The sequence below is a fragment of the Nannospalax galili genome, unplaced genomic scaffold, assembly GCF_000622305.1.
Source record: "Nannospalax galili isolate Female #2095 unplaced genomic scaffold, S.galili_v1.0 scaffold1154, whole genome shotgun sequence".
Taxonomy (NCBI): domain Eukaryota; kingdom Metazoa; phylum Chordata; class Mammalia; order Rodentia; family Spalacidae; genus Nannospalax; species Nannospalax galili.
Window position 1 is genome coordinate 1,262,038 of NW_008335437.1, and position 14,657 is coordinate 1,276,694.

The following is a 14,657-nucleotide window of genomic DNA, read 5'->3' on the forward strand; positions in this document are numbered from 1 at the left end:
GCAAGATGAATGCATTTTTTTTTTTTCTTTTGGTCTTTTTGAGACAGGGTCTCCCTGAAGCCCAGGTAGCCTGGAACTCGTTATGTAGACCAGACTGGCCTTGAACTCACAGAGATTTGCCTGCATCCGCCTCCCAAGTGCTGGAATTAATGGCATGCACCACCACATGGGGCTCATGCAAAATGAATTTTAAAATAACATACATTTTGTTCACTGTATTCATGCTTTTGAGGCCTGAAACTGTTAAAAGGTAAAAGCAGATACACAAAGAAGCAGGGTAGGTGGGAGCAAAGGCTTCACTCAGTATAAAGCATGGTGATGTAAATGAAGGTCTTGGTAGTTCCCAGACCTTCTTTCCCCTCGTTCTATCAATTAACTAAAGCAGCACAAGAGAAGCAACTCTGATTGAGGGCTAAATGACTTTAGCGGTGACATCATGCACAACACAATGTAGGTCTGGTGACCTCTGCAGTGACATCATGCATGACAGAGAGGGCCTTTCACAGCGCTCCATCATCAACCTCACACTCAGACACAGACTCTGCTCCCTTGACACGACATTATCGACCACTGGAGGCACCAGGCTTGAGGGGCTAGGCCAGAGACGTGTGAGCCTGCCAGACTGTCTACAGCTACCTTCTAATCATTCTGGGGATACAGTCCTGGTGAGTCACAGCCCTTGGTGACAGGAGCAGCCAGCATTTGCCAGAGACTTGGCCACAGATGGGATTCATCTCACACTTGCCCTTGGTGGCCCAGATTATTCTCCCTAATTTAATCTAATGAGTCCAGGACCCATTAGTCACTCTTGACTGAGGCCTGCTGGGACTCATCAGGTTTCCACATGATCCACACAACACCATGACAAGTCTACAATGACTTCAGGGATGCAAGTGATTTAGACCCTTAGAGAACATTCCCCAGATAACAGACTGTGGCTTCATTGTCAGTGAGCCAGTCTGATGCTGATCTTAGGTAATTTGTTTCTCCTATCCTATAAGGAAGCCATTTCAAGATGGTGCCTCTTGCACCCACTTATCATGGAAAGGAAAAGAAATATGAACAGGCTTTGTGTGAGGCTGAGGACCAATTAGAAGGATGAACATTTTATAAAAAGGCTTAAATAAATCACAGCTTTGGAGGTTGACAGTCCTAGATCTGGCCACTCCTTCAATTTAGGCTCTGGGGACAATTTCTTTGGATGATGCAGCAATGGCATCAAAGAGGAGTTCCTTAGGAGAAGAGACGATTGCACAGCAAGACAGAAGCCACAGAGAAACTCCAGAGACTCACAGGAGTCCAAGAGAACTGAGCCAATTCTTTTTGAAGGCAGGACTAAGAACCTCCCATTAGGCCCCATCTCTGAAAGGTCCCACTACCTCATCATAGGGAGGACTAAGCACCTGAACCCCTGCTGGACAAAGCATATCCAAACCCCAGTAACAAATGGGTGCTGCCTTCAAACCACCAGAGAAACCCCAGACCACATATTCAATGATCAGAAACCCAAGAACACTTGAGTTATTTGATGGAGGCAGTAGCAGACCCCGTCAGCCTGCCAACAAAAGAATCTGCCCTGTGCAGGGAAGTACTTTATTTTTGTCTCCTGGGCTTCAAATGACCCTCAAGTGGAATGTGCAGTGGCCATCTTTCTAAAATAAATCCCATCAGCTCTCTAGAAAAACAAAACAAAAATGAGAAGGAATCGGTCAGCGTTAAGCCATCAAGCTTTTGTAAAGGAAGCCTGCAAGGGGGTTATCTGACTCCTTTCTTGACCGATCAGAGTCTTCCCTCGTATAGGAGAGTGGGGGCTCTGGCTGTACTCAGCACTTGGCAGGGGCTGATGCCAGACTTATAGACATGAATGAGTGAATGAACAAATGAAGAAATGATACAGAGCTTTGTTTTCTGCAGTCAAGTCTAAGTTCCTTTAAGCTCAGAAAACAAGCAAGAAAACTTCCAAAATATAACATTATTACTTGGTGTCCCCCAAGCTCTAAGACTGGTTTTTCCCTGACCCCCAAATGCATAAAAATCTTAAAAATGTTGAGAATCTTTGGCCAAATAATCGAGCCTGGAGAGAGAGAGAGAGTGTGTGTGTGTGTGTGTGTGTGTGTGTGTGTGTGAAGGGGAGAGAGAGAGAGAGAGTGTGTGTGTGTGTGTGTGTGTGTGTGTGTGTGTGTGTGAGAGAGAGAGAGAGAGAGAGAGAGAGAGAGAGAGAGCACGCAGGTGGTTATCTAGTAGGTTCTATGACTTTTCTGGGATTTTGCATCCTGTAGCATAAGTCCTGTAACCAACAACTTGGACATTGTTTCAAAGATCAGCCAATATGCACAGAGACTGGCAAATGTAATGATTGAAATCTCCCTGGTGACAGCCTCATAGGACCTGAGATACCAGCTCATGCCTATCCTTTTTAATAAAGGGTGATTTATGCTCAAATTCATGTGAATTAAAGACTTTTAAAAAATAAGATGTGAGGGAACTGGAGACATGGCTTAGTGGTTAAGGGCACAGGCTACTCTTGCAGAAGACCTGGGTTCAAATTCCAGTACCCACATGATGGCTAACAACCATCTGACTCCAGTTTCAGGGATCTGACACCCTCTTCTGTCCTCCCTGGGCACTGTATAACACGGATGTGCTTATATAATACAGGCATAACTCATACACATAAACTAAAAATAAATTAATTAAAAAAATAAGACGTGAGGCCAAACTGTACATTTAAAAAAAATTATTTTGGGGGCTAGAGAGATGGCTCAGTAGTTAAGAGCACTGATTGATCTTGCAGAAGACCTGGGTTCAAATCCCAGCACCCACATGAAAAAATTATTACGTGTGTATGTGTGTGTGTCACAGGACAACTTTGTGGAGATAGTTCTCTCCTTCAACCTTTACATGGGTTCCTGGGACTGAACTCAGGCCATCAGGCTTGCATGGCAGCACTTGACCCACTGAGACATCTCCCTGGCCCCAGGACTAACTTTTGAGAAATCGAGGAAAGGCAGAGCTGGGGATCCAGCAAACTGTGGTTAGGAGACACATGGAACTGGATTTGGATACAGGGAAGAAAAGGTTAACTATAATTCCCTGAGAAACAGCTTGTTTGTTGAAAACTGATTTGCCATATTCCTGGCCTTCGAGCCACAAAACACATGCCACTCCCTTATCCGGTATCTTTGCATGTAGACAGCAGTGTGGAAAAGTGCCCTGCTGATGTGCAGACACAGCAACTAAATCCTAAGCCCTCCAGGGATGGATCTAGCTCTCTCAGTCTTTGATCCAATCTCACTGAACATTTGAAACAAACTGCAAATAATGATATCCACATTGTGAGAAATAAAGACTAAGAGAGTTACAAATCAGAAAACACCGAGGAGCCATGGCCAGTAATACAAGGAGCACCATGGGCTGGTTACTGGGTAGAGAGAGGATGTTAATGGAAAAATGGGTGGCATGCCTTTTGTTCTTGAGTTTAGTAAGTGGTAAAAACAAATGTCAGTGTTATTTTGACAAGTATACCACAGTAATATAAAATATTGGGCGAGGAGAGAGCTTGGTTAGTAAAGTACTTGTCTTACAAACACAAAAACCTGGGTTCAATCCAGAAACCACATAAAAATGCCAGGCATGGTGGGATGTACGTGTAATCCCCCTGTACTAGGGAAGTGGAGACAGGTGGATCCTTGAAACTTGCTGGTTGGCTATTCTAGCCTTCTGATAAAGGCCAGGTCAATGTGAGGGCCTATCTCAAAAGAGCTGGATGGTGTTCCTATGGATAGTGCCCAAGGCTGTCCTCTGGCCTTCACTTGCACACACATGTACCTGCACACACCCATATACATATAAGAAATGTTAGTACTGGGGAAACTGGGCTGGATATACATGGGTACGCTCTGTATTAACCTTGAAATATTTTTACTAAAATTATTTCAAATTAAAATGTATATTTTGGAGCTGGAGAGATGGCTCAGCAGTTCAGAACACTAGTTGTTCTTTCAGAAGACCCGGGGTTGATTCCCAGCACCTACATGGTGGCTACGAACCATCCTTAACTCCAGTTCCAGGGAGTTAAGCCTTCTTCTGTCCTCCGTGGGCATTGCATGACACGGGTGCACTTACCTACATGCAGGCAACACACTCATACACATAAAATTTTAACAAATGTATATTTTGAACAAATCAAGGCCTCTAGAGAGAATTACAAAGCTAAGAAATAATAATTGTTATGTGGCCAATCAGAATTCTTGGTGGAACAGTAGAAATGTTCTTGGAGTAAGATGATCCGATTCTAAGCCCTCTCCCTCTGTTCATTGCCAACCCATGTTATTACCGAAATTCACAGGAGTTCTGTTTCTTGGTCTATAAGATGTGGATACCAACTACCTGTTGGGTAAAGTTGCTACAATTATCATGAGTAAGCAACACGAGGGAGGGATGGGCTGTTTAATGCTGGGTCCCCTGTACCTAAAACAGCACAGGCTCAAAGCAGGGGAGCACAGTGCTCTGAATGACACCCCACTGCACTCCATTGCTGCTACCAATAGCACTACCAGAGCCTCAATAGCTCTACCAATAGCGGCCTGAACGAGGAGGAAAGGATAAATACACGAGGATCTATGAATACTGATCCTATAAAGCAGTTAAACGAACTCAGTAGATGTGTACTGGTGTGGCAGACCCCGACATAATGTTGAGAAATATAGGTGCAGAAAGATAAATGTGCTATGGTGCCATGGAAAATGTTTGGAAAGGTACAAAGCACTGCTATATACCTTTGACAGAAACTGATTAATATGCTTATAAAATGAGAACCATTGGCCAGAAAAATTTGCTAAAGCACCATGCAGGTTAATTTTCCTTATCTGAAGTGTTTGGGACCAGTGTGTTTCATATATCAGCTCTTGTATTTGTTTATACATAATGAGATATCTTGGGGCTAGGACCTAAGTGAAGACATGAACTTCATTTATATCTCATATACAACTTGCACATTTGCTATGAAATTATCCTGAAAGCAGTTTCATTCAATATTTTATTAATTTTGTACATGGAATGACTTTTCAAAGAGTAAAATTTTCCACTTGTGGTGGCCTGTTGATGCTCAAAGTTTCTGATGTTGAGCGCTTTGGATTTTGGATCTTTGCATCAGGGCTGCTCAATCTGCACTGGTCATCTTTGGGGAAGGACAGAATGTCTGATGACACTCTCACTCTCCACCCCCTCTGAGGTATGGTTAGGTTACAGGAACAAAAATCCTCTGGCTTCCAAACAACAGGGTGTCTTAAGATTGCTCTTTCACTGCATTGATTATCCGCTACTATGTTATTTACTTGTTAAAGAACACACAAAGAAGTATAAATGAAAATTGCATAATTTAGGAAAATCTATTACCAGATTACTGGTTGTAAATTGCATGTTGGTAGCTCATTAGCTACAGAGATTGACCCAGTGGGGTCTCTGACTAGCAGCAGCAACTGGGAACTTTCAAATGCCAACTCTTAGGCCCACCCCAGACCTGCTGACCTTCAAATGACAAGAGGACTCTCTTTCTACTTAGTCTTTTTATCTCTGACTTCATTTCTTCATTCCATAAACTATGTTTAAGGTCCAAATTCTGCCCCAATTCTCCAAGTTTATGGAGTTTGGCAACTTCAAAAGCCAAAAGCTAATACCTTTTTTTTTTTTTTTTCAATTAGCAATAATGGTGCCTTGGATAAATCTCATTGGCTATGATAGTGCCACTGCACAAAGCTGAAAGCCATTACCTTTTAATAATACTTTTCCATTTGGAGAAAGTAAGGTCAGAGGTCATGGTCTGTGCTTCGCACAGTGCCCCTCCTGGGTTGACTGTGGTTTAGCTTCCCCAAGATCACTTATAACTCTATTCTCCCTCACCTTCTTCCACTACTGAGGCTATAAATCTAAATCACACTTCCTCTCCACTTGTCTGGCTTCTATTTGTGAAACAGTCTGGCTAGAGAGAGCTTTGAGTTTAGCTTCCTAAATCTGTCTAGAGAAAAGTCCCCTTCTAGGAGACCGAGAGTCACTTGGTAAGTAAGGATGGAAGTTCAGGAAGGGAGAGGAGGCTGCAAGGTCCTCTTGGAAGGGTTACCTCAGCACCATTCTGCCTCCTCCAGGTCTTAAAAGCCTTGTTTCTTGAAGCCCCCGCTGGCAGTTTTTTCTGCTTCTGCAGCTGAATCCAGTCCCATCTGGTAGATCCCTGACATGCTCAGCCCACAACAGCCCCTAAGGAATGCCTGTAGTTGGTAACAGGAAGAAGCAAGTGAAGAAAGTAGGGAACGAAGTGGTAAAGACAAAAAGAGTCAAAGACAACCAAGTGTGAACCCCAAGGGGGCCTCACTGAAGGTTTTGAGCAAGTTTGTAGTGGAAGCAAAGGCCGAGAAGAGAAGCAGGTGTGCCAAACCTACATTTACACAAGAAACTTTATTATAGTCATTAAAGCACAGGTTTGAGGAACTGCTTAGACATGCTTCATACACATTAAAATGAACACATCATGATTAAAATTTTTTTAATCGCCTATGTACCACCAAAAGTCATCTTGTGAGCAAACACAGGTTGGCCTGGTTCTCATGGGGATTCTGACTTCAGCGAATTCCTGCCTGAGAGCTTATAGCTTCCTTAGGTCCGAACCAGCCAAACTCAAAGGAAAGAGATACAAAAATAAGATGGCTTGACATGAGCTGGAAGAGTGCATTCTGTACCAAACCGAAGGTCTGTATGTCCCGTCTCTTTATTTCTTCAAGGTGTATCAAGTTTCTTGGCTAACACCAAGCACAGAAGGGAGTATATTAAACACACAGAAGAATGGCTCAGGCTCTAGCCCTGGGAAGGTTCCTGAGATCCCTAATCACTGCACGCTTAAACCTGGAGTAGGGTGGCGTGGATGTTTCCAGGTGCGAACGCTGGGCTTTTCTGACAGCTTCGTTTACATGTTGATGTTCTGGTAGCTTTCATTTGCATTCTTCCTTATTCTGTGTTCATAGTTCTTCTCTCTCTTCAACTACCTCATTCCAACAGAGGGGCCTGAATAACCCTTTCCTATCTGTGGGAAGGTGGCTATTCCTATTCCTATCTGTGGGAAGGTGCCCATCTAGATGATGAATCAGCAAGAAGGACCTATGTTTCCTGTTCTGCTTCTTGTCCTCTTCTTCCGCCTTTTATCCTAGCTGAGATTTAGTAATTCTGCCAATGGGCACCTCTTCCCATTGCCTGGTCCCCAGGCTCATCTTTGTGGGCATTGCCCAGGCACCACACTCCTTGACTCTGGAGTGTTTATCAGTATACCATAGGAAAGGGTGTCCTAGTCTTGGGCCAAGTTCATGCAGTCTTGGGTGGTGAGTTCACGTTTGCCACCTTTCTCAGAACACAAAGCCTGGAGGCTACTGGTGCATTGCCCACAGCTTTGAGCTGCGTCCTCTATGTAGAGAGTCACGGGAGTTGGCTTGCCAACCGTCTCCATGGAGAAGGGCAGAGGTGACAGGAGAAGAGGAATGTTGATGTACCAAAGGATGCTCAGGGTTGACTTTAGAAGTCACTTTCCTTCTGAAAGTGGAAGAATAAAATAAAATTCTTGTAGTAGGCACAAGATCAAGGGAGGGGGATGGTGGAATGGGGGGGATAATAATAACATCTGTGTCAACTGTTTATTTTGGTGATTGTCTCCAACTTGCAGGCGACATGGCTGAGCAAAGCTGTCATGGAAACACGATTCCATCACAGATGACAAGTTGGCATAAAGACAATGTAGGTGCAAAGAAGGTACAGGAAACAAAACTACCTGTCAGGCAGGCAGAGGGAGGAGAAAATCCCCCCTCACATACTTTCCCATAATTAAATGTCAGATGTACACAATGCAGTAAAATAATTAGCATGCCATAATTACCGTTCCGATGGAGTCCTGTGTATATGCCAAAACAAATTGCTGTACCAGAGCGCAAGCTGTTAAAACAAATTGAGTTACTTAATTTTTACATGTAGCAGCCTGTTTTACCATTTCCTAAGATGCAAATTTCATTAATAATGCAGCCATTCTAAAAGTGAAAAGCTCTGGGCCACTGCAAAGGCCTCCGTTGGCCTCCCTCTAGAGACGGTATACAAGGCCCAACTGAGCCACTGATGGGCTTTACCACCCATCTCTCCTCTGTGTAGGGGCCAATGTATGTTTATTTTATTTTATTTTATTTCTTAAAGCTTATTTTTGAAAGTTGTTGACTATGAATATCATTTTGTCCATCAGTTTTCTATTTTATAAGATTTTAAAACTAAGATTAATATTTTCTAAAAATTGCCACATAACATTTATATGTTATTTATGGTGAACTAGATGACATTTGAATATGTATGTTCACTGTGTAATGATGAACTCTGGGTAATATATCTCTGTGAACATCAGTTCCTCTAGCTGTTTGAGGTATACAGTATGTTTTTGTTATCTGTAGTCATTCTACTGTGGGAAATCACATGTGATCTCTTTGCTCTGATCTAACTATATCATAGTACCTATTGACCCACCAACACTGGATATTGATAACCTCCAGCTGAACTCTCAACTTCTATGAGATTAACTTGTTTAGATTTCAAAGGTGTGAGATCTTGTGTTGTCTTTCTGTAATGAATGTGACACCTTGGATCCCTCCATTAACTCATGTCACATGCTTGCTGTTCTAGTTTCATTTCTTTTTCTGTGATGAAAACACTGACAAAAGCAACAGAGAGGAGAAAAAGTTTATTTGGTTCATAATTCCAGGTAACAGTCGATCATTCAGGGAAGTCAAGGCGGCGGGAACTTAAAACAGCTAGTTACATCACATCCACAGTCAAGTTCAGAGGGTAACAAAAGCATGCACACTTAGTCTGCTCTTATATAGTTCAGAACTCCAAACAAGAGAATAGGGCTTCCCACTTTTAGGCTGGGAAGTTTTCCCACTTCTATCAAGATAATCCGCCACAGACAGACCCACAGGTCAACTGTATCTAACCAATCCTGCATTAGATTCTTCTCAGGTGATTCTAGACTGTGTCAAGTTGATAACTAAAACTAACCACCACACATGCTTTAAGGCTTCTCAGTGTCCACTCATTGACATGAAGAAAGTCCACACAACCTACACAGAAGGAGCAGGCACCCCATCTCTCTGTAATCAACCGGCACCTCTCCCCAGTATATTCCAACTTTTCTTCCAAGTTTCATTCTGCTTTGACTGACCTATGGTTTCATGTATGCTGCTCTCCTTACTCAAACATGCCTCCCTCACCCCTCCTACTCCCTCCTTTCACAACCCTCTAGAGTTTCCATATTCTCTTCACAGGACTTGATTCAAACATCCTCAGGGACTCTCTTTCTAGTGACCCTGTGGGTAGTGTCCCCACCCCACCCCAGCTACTCTGTACAGTTCTTGGCTCTTCCCTTCCACAACATTCATTGAACTTTGTATAATTTCATATGTAAGTTTGTTGAATGCACACCTTTCCCACAGGTCTCTAAACATCTTGAGGATGGTCAGTTCACTGTATATGAAGTATCCAGGCTATTTCTGTCATATAGCAAGTACTCAAAACTCAATAAACATACATGGGTTCTGCTTTGTGATCTGGAATAAGTTGTTTCCCTTCACTATGTGCCAAGTTTTCTAGTCTACAAAATAAGGGTCAATATTTCTTTAACTTACGGATTGTTCCCTATTTCTGGGTTCAAAGACAGATTCAGCGATTGTCTATGAAATAGCAGAAACTATGAGACACAGAAACAACAGTCATTCTCGTATCACAGATGCGGGGGGTAAAAATGATACTTTTCTTCAGGATATAATATTTATATGCATCTGCTTACTGGTCATGATATAAAGTACTCACATCTCTTTCTGAGGGACAAGTAAGTTAACAAATGCCAGAAAGCTTTAAAAATATAGGAATCAAGGCTGAAGAAATGGTCAGTGGGTAAAAGTGCTTTCTGTGCAAGTGTGAGGACCTGAGTTTGGATCCCCTGCACACAGGTGAAGAGCAAGGTATGGCTGTTTGTGCCTGTAATTCCAATGCTGGGGGACTGAACTCCAGGATCAGGTAAAGACTCTGTCTCAAGGGAACAAGGCAGAGAATGATTGAGCAAGACACCCGGTGTTCATCTCCAACCTCCACGTGTGCACTCACAGGTGCATATATCTGTACACTTGCACATATGCGCGCTCTCTCTCTCTCACTGGAAATTTGAAAAATGGTTCAAACAGACAACCTCTAGAGTCTATATTTGCTCCAAGACTTGTCTCCTGGGGTCCTTCTCCCCACCTCCCTCTCACCACGCAGGCGGTGGCAGGCAGATCTAAATGGAACAGGCACTCTCCCTCCTGGAAGTGGGAAAGAGGCTTTAGACAACTGTCTTGTGTCATGGATGTCACCCTCTGTTCTACCCTTTGTGTAACCCAGACAAGGAAAGAAACTCCTCTTTCTCAGCACTGATCCATCCAGGGACAATTTCCTGAACTTCAGGGACTAGGCCAGCCAAACAGGAAAACTGGAGAGAAGTTGATTCTTATTTTTCTAATCAAATAGGGTTGACAAGTGAGTTTGACATCATAGCCAGAACTCCGTGTCTGGGAGTGGAGCACTTTCCCTTGGAAAACAGGCCTCATAGTGGGTCAACCTAATTGGGAACATGAGAATCAGCATGAAATATGAGATGGTGACCTCAGTGGCAAGCATGGGGTTTCTTACACAGAAGGGGTCAGCAGCCATTGCTGTTCATGAGTGCTTGTTACTATAGCCAAAAGAGGCAGGCGTTTCCCAACATACTCTCCAAACCTCATTTTCAGTTCTGACTGCTCCCTTGCCAAGCCCAGTGCTACCAACGTAGGGCTGTTCCTCACTCTGACTACAGTGTAGGTAGCCAGAACGTCAACATAACCATTCCTGTGGCCTTGGACGACCCCTTAGCCAGCCTCAGGTCTGCAGTAGCAGGAAGTGATGTTCCTCTCATGGTTAGACTGGAGTACACAGCACCAATGTTGCAGAGGGAACTGCTACCTTGACCTTTGCAGATTAACCTTGGAGAGAGTGCTGGGCCTCCTATCAATTCCTAACAATCCAATCACAGAGTCTAGGACTGGGAGTCAGCTTGCCCATCAGGAGAATAGGCCAATTATTCTGCCTAGAAGGACATGATTTGTATGTATAGACATATGTTCATACACACACACACACACACACACACACACATTCTTATATGTGTGTATGTACTTATAAAAAGAATTGTGTCATAAAAGCACAAAGCTCAGTCCTGGTACCTGGCTTTCTCTTTTGCTCTATGGCCTCTGGACTTTGGCTCATACCAATTCTCTTGATTCTGGCCCAGAAAGCTTTACCAAGCAGCATGATTATGCATGAGCTTTCCGGCCAGACCCTGTGCTAGCATCTCATGACCAGGTCTCTGAAACATAGCAGTCTTTCACCTTGCCCCACCTCCGCCTGCAGCAGGAACTTGAAAGGACATTTCCACATTGGATTAGTCCTGACTTACATCCTCTCCTCTCTTCTCAATCAATCCACACCCCTCCCCCTCTGCTCACACCCTCCCACTCACAGGCACACATAGCAAAACAGCTTGCTTCAAAGCAGGAGGCAGGAGAAGGGTATCTATTTCTGGCAAGCTCCCTGAGGAGGCCTCAGGGGGCTGGTAACTTACTCGCCTTCTTGGATCAGCCATAGAGGCAAGCCCTACTTTTGTGCCCACCCTGCATCTTAGACCACCCTGTCTGTTCAGCCCCCACTGGATGCTCTCCTGTCTGAGCCTTTCCTGGCTCAGTCCCCCTCACCCACATCCCCCAAACAGCCAGTGGCTGAGGGGAATTGTGACTTCAGAAGCAGGGGAATGACAGCACTATACCTCTTGAATTTGCTTCCCCTGGTACCACACTGCGTGGTGCCACACTGATTCTTCTTCCCTCCTGCTCCTGCTCACCAGTATCCTCCTTTCCACCTTAAGGTATTTCCCAGGATTTGGGAATTGCAGTGTCAAAAATGAGAACCTTCCTGGCACAGCAGGATGAGTTGGCCGGACAATAGCAATCCAAAATCTATTCTTATTTTAACTAAAGGTAGAGGACTAGGGCAAAGACTCTGGGAATGCATGCCTCCCTGTGGTGTGAGCCCTGACTCCACAGACCTGTGGTCCAATGGCAGAAACATTCTAGATATCAGTATCATCATCTGAAAAATGGGCTCTGCACTTGGTAAACTCATTCCCCAGCTTCTGTGAGGTCTGGTATCACAAGTCAGGCTGTACCCTCTTCTCAGGAGGTGAGACCTACAGGCCTGGTGGTGATGACTAACTGATACCAAGAAGACAGAAGCTGGCCCACTTGCTTCAAGTGAGAATAGAACTGTGGTACAGTTCACACTATAGGCTGAGCTCAGGCTATTCTTCCTGCAACAATAGCATCACTGCCTGGCTTCCTCTCCATCGTCCCTGCCTCTCTTACTTGCACATCCATGAACCTCCCTTCTTTGAGAACATCTTCATAAGATCACCTGTACCAGAATCCAAGGCTTGAATTCTGTTTCTAGGGAGGATGACCCAAGATGTCTGCCTCACAGAACTGCTGAGCAGAGATTAAGTGAGATGGCACACATACTTTTCATATTAGCTTGGCAGGTAGTGAATTCCCACAGTATGACTGCTCTGTCCTAACCTCCATGACTCAGCCTGTCCTGCAGAACTACAGGGTCCTGCCTTCCCTGCTCTGGGGCCCCAATATTGCTATTTAATGCTCTTTTGCACGATACAACGAGGGGCATGGCAGATTCTGGGTACCCCAACATGTTTGGCTCACTTAAAGTGCTTTAGGGTCTGGTTAAGAGCACTGGCTGCTAAATTCCCAGCACCCACATCGCTGCTAACAACCGTCTGTAACTCCAGTTCCAGGGGAATCTGATGCCCTCTTCTGACCTCCATGGGCATTGCACAACATGGGTACACTTAAATACATGCAGGCAATACACTCATACACATAAAATAAAAATAATATTAAAAGAGAGTGCTTCAAAATGGAAATGTCAGGGGCTTTAATGTATAGAACTTTGAGTTCTAAAGAATGACTAGTGAGCTTCAGTGCTATTCTGAAAAGCAAGCTCCTCACAGCTGATCGCAGTGGAGTCCTGTGGTCTCCAGCAAACTCCAGCTGCTCTGGCTCTTCCTGGAGACCCCTCCTAAGCCAGGCTCTCTTTCCTCAGTGACACCATAAGCACAACGCCCCTTCCCTCATTCTGCACCAGCGGGCCTTCCTCTGAGACTGAACACAAGTCCTTTGTCATTGGTGTCTTCCTGGGTGCTGGTCCTTGGTGTAGGTTAGCTCCATTAAAACCCTAAGGCCATTAGCAGCCTTTCCTTGGTACCTAGTGTTGAGCTGTTGAAGAGAAATAGAGGATATAGAAAAAATAGAGGCCTTGAGACCTTGAGACACAGTAGGCAAAAGGATCCATGTGTCACCATTGAACAAGAATAATGATGAACAAAACTGAACTTTTATTGAATAGTTACTACGCAGACGGTGCTTTGCAAATTCTTCTACATGTATAATGCTACCACTCCTTACAGCTCTTCTGTCTTCATGATCCTCAGGTCTCTTTTGAAACCTTGAGCAGAGAGTCTACATGGCTAGCTGGCAAGAGCAGGATTCATCACAGGCTATCTGATCCTGGCACCATCTTCTCAGCTACTAAGCTCTAATCCATAAGCACTAGCCTGACCCCAGGGGCTTCCAGCCAAGTCTCTGAAACAAAAGTGCATGGGAGAATTGCATTAAAGCTGGAGTGAGTGAAACAGCAGGAGGAAGAACTTAGTGATGAGGACAATGTGAGGCGGTGGCAAGATCACGCAATGCCAAACTGCGAGACCGAGGCTCTTCTGGGAAAAGCAGGGGCTCCTTTTCCATGTCTCCTGTCAGCAGCTATAGCCACTCCATCCTTGCCAAAAAAAGATGAAGAATGACTACGAGAAGGCAATCTATCTGCCAGCATCCCAGGGACCTGCTCCATGCCAGATCCCCCCAAGCAAATATTGATATATTAACCACAGTTCAAACACCGCTAAGTGTAGCAAACACATTCAGCAGGGAAGGGACTGGCTGGCCTGCAGCCATCTCCCCACGGCCTTTCGTGGCTCTTCTTCCTGGTGGAGGAATCTCTGTAGAGCCTTTGAACTGAGGTTGACTAAGGGGCATGAGTCCAGGGGATGCTAAAAAAATTCCTGATGATGGGCAAGTGGCACAGGGAGCTGGGGTTGGAGCCAAGGTCTGTTCATAAAGAGCTCCAGGGACCACTATCACTTTCCTTGTGAAAATTTCAGAGCTGTGCAATTAGGCTAGGAGCAAGGGCCTAGGGAACAAGGTACTTAAGGGACATGATAATGATGCTGACAGCCTAATAGAAACCCAGCTCCAAGTCTGGCCCTGATATGATGATGGGGCTCTTGTTTATATTTATAGAGTAATAAAAACCAGAAACCACTTGAACTCTTTGCCTTAATTTGTTATTCCTTCCAACATTAAGGAAAAGAGAACAGAGTTTCCTATATTTAAAACAATGATATTTAATTAAATTGAAAGATGGTGGGGCTGGAAGGACCCCAAGATGATGTC

At 44.4% G+C, this 14,657-nt stretch overlaps 1 protein-coding gene and 1 pseudogene across 1 annotated transcript in view; both read right to left on the reverse strand.

The window, feature by feature from the left end:
• Slit3 (slit guidance ligand 3) overlaps positions 1–14,657 on the reverse strand; it is a gene marked incomplete in the record, with an annotated part of 641,662 nt that overhangs the window by 462,152 nt on the left and 164,853 nt on the right.
• LOC115069825 lies at positions 5,601–5,759 on the reverse strand (annotated as a pseudogene).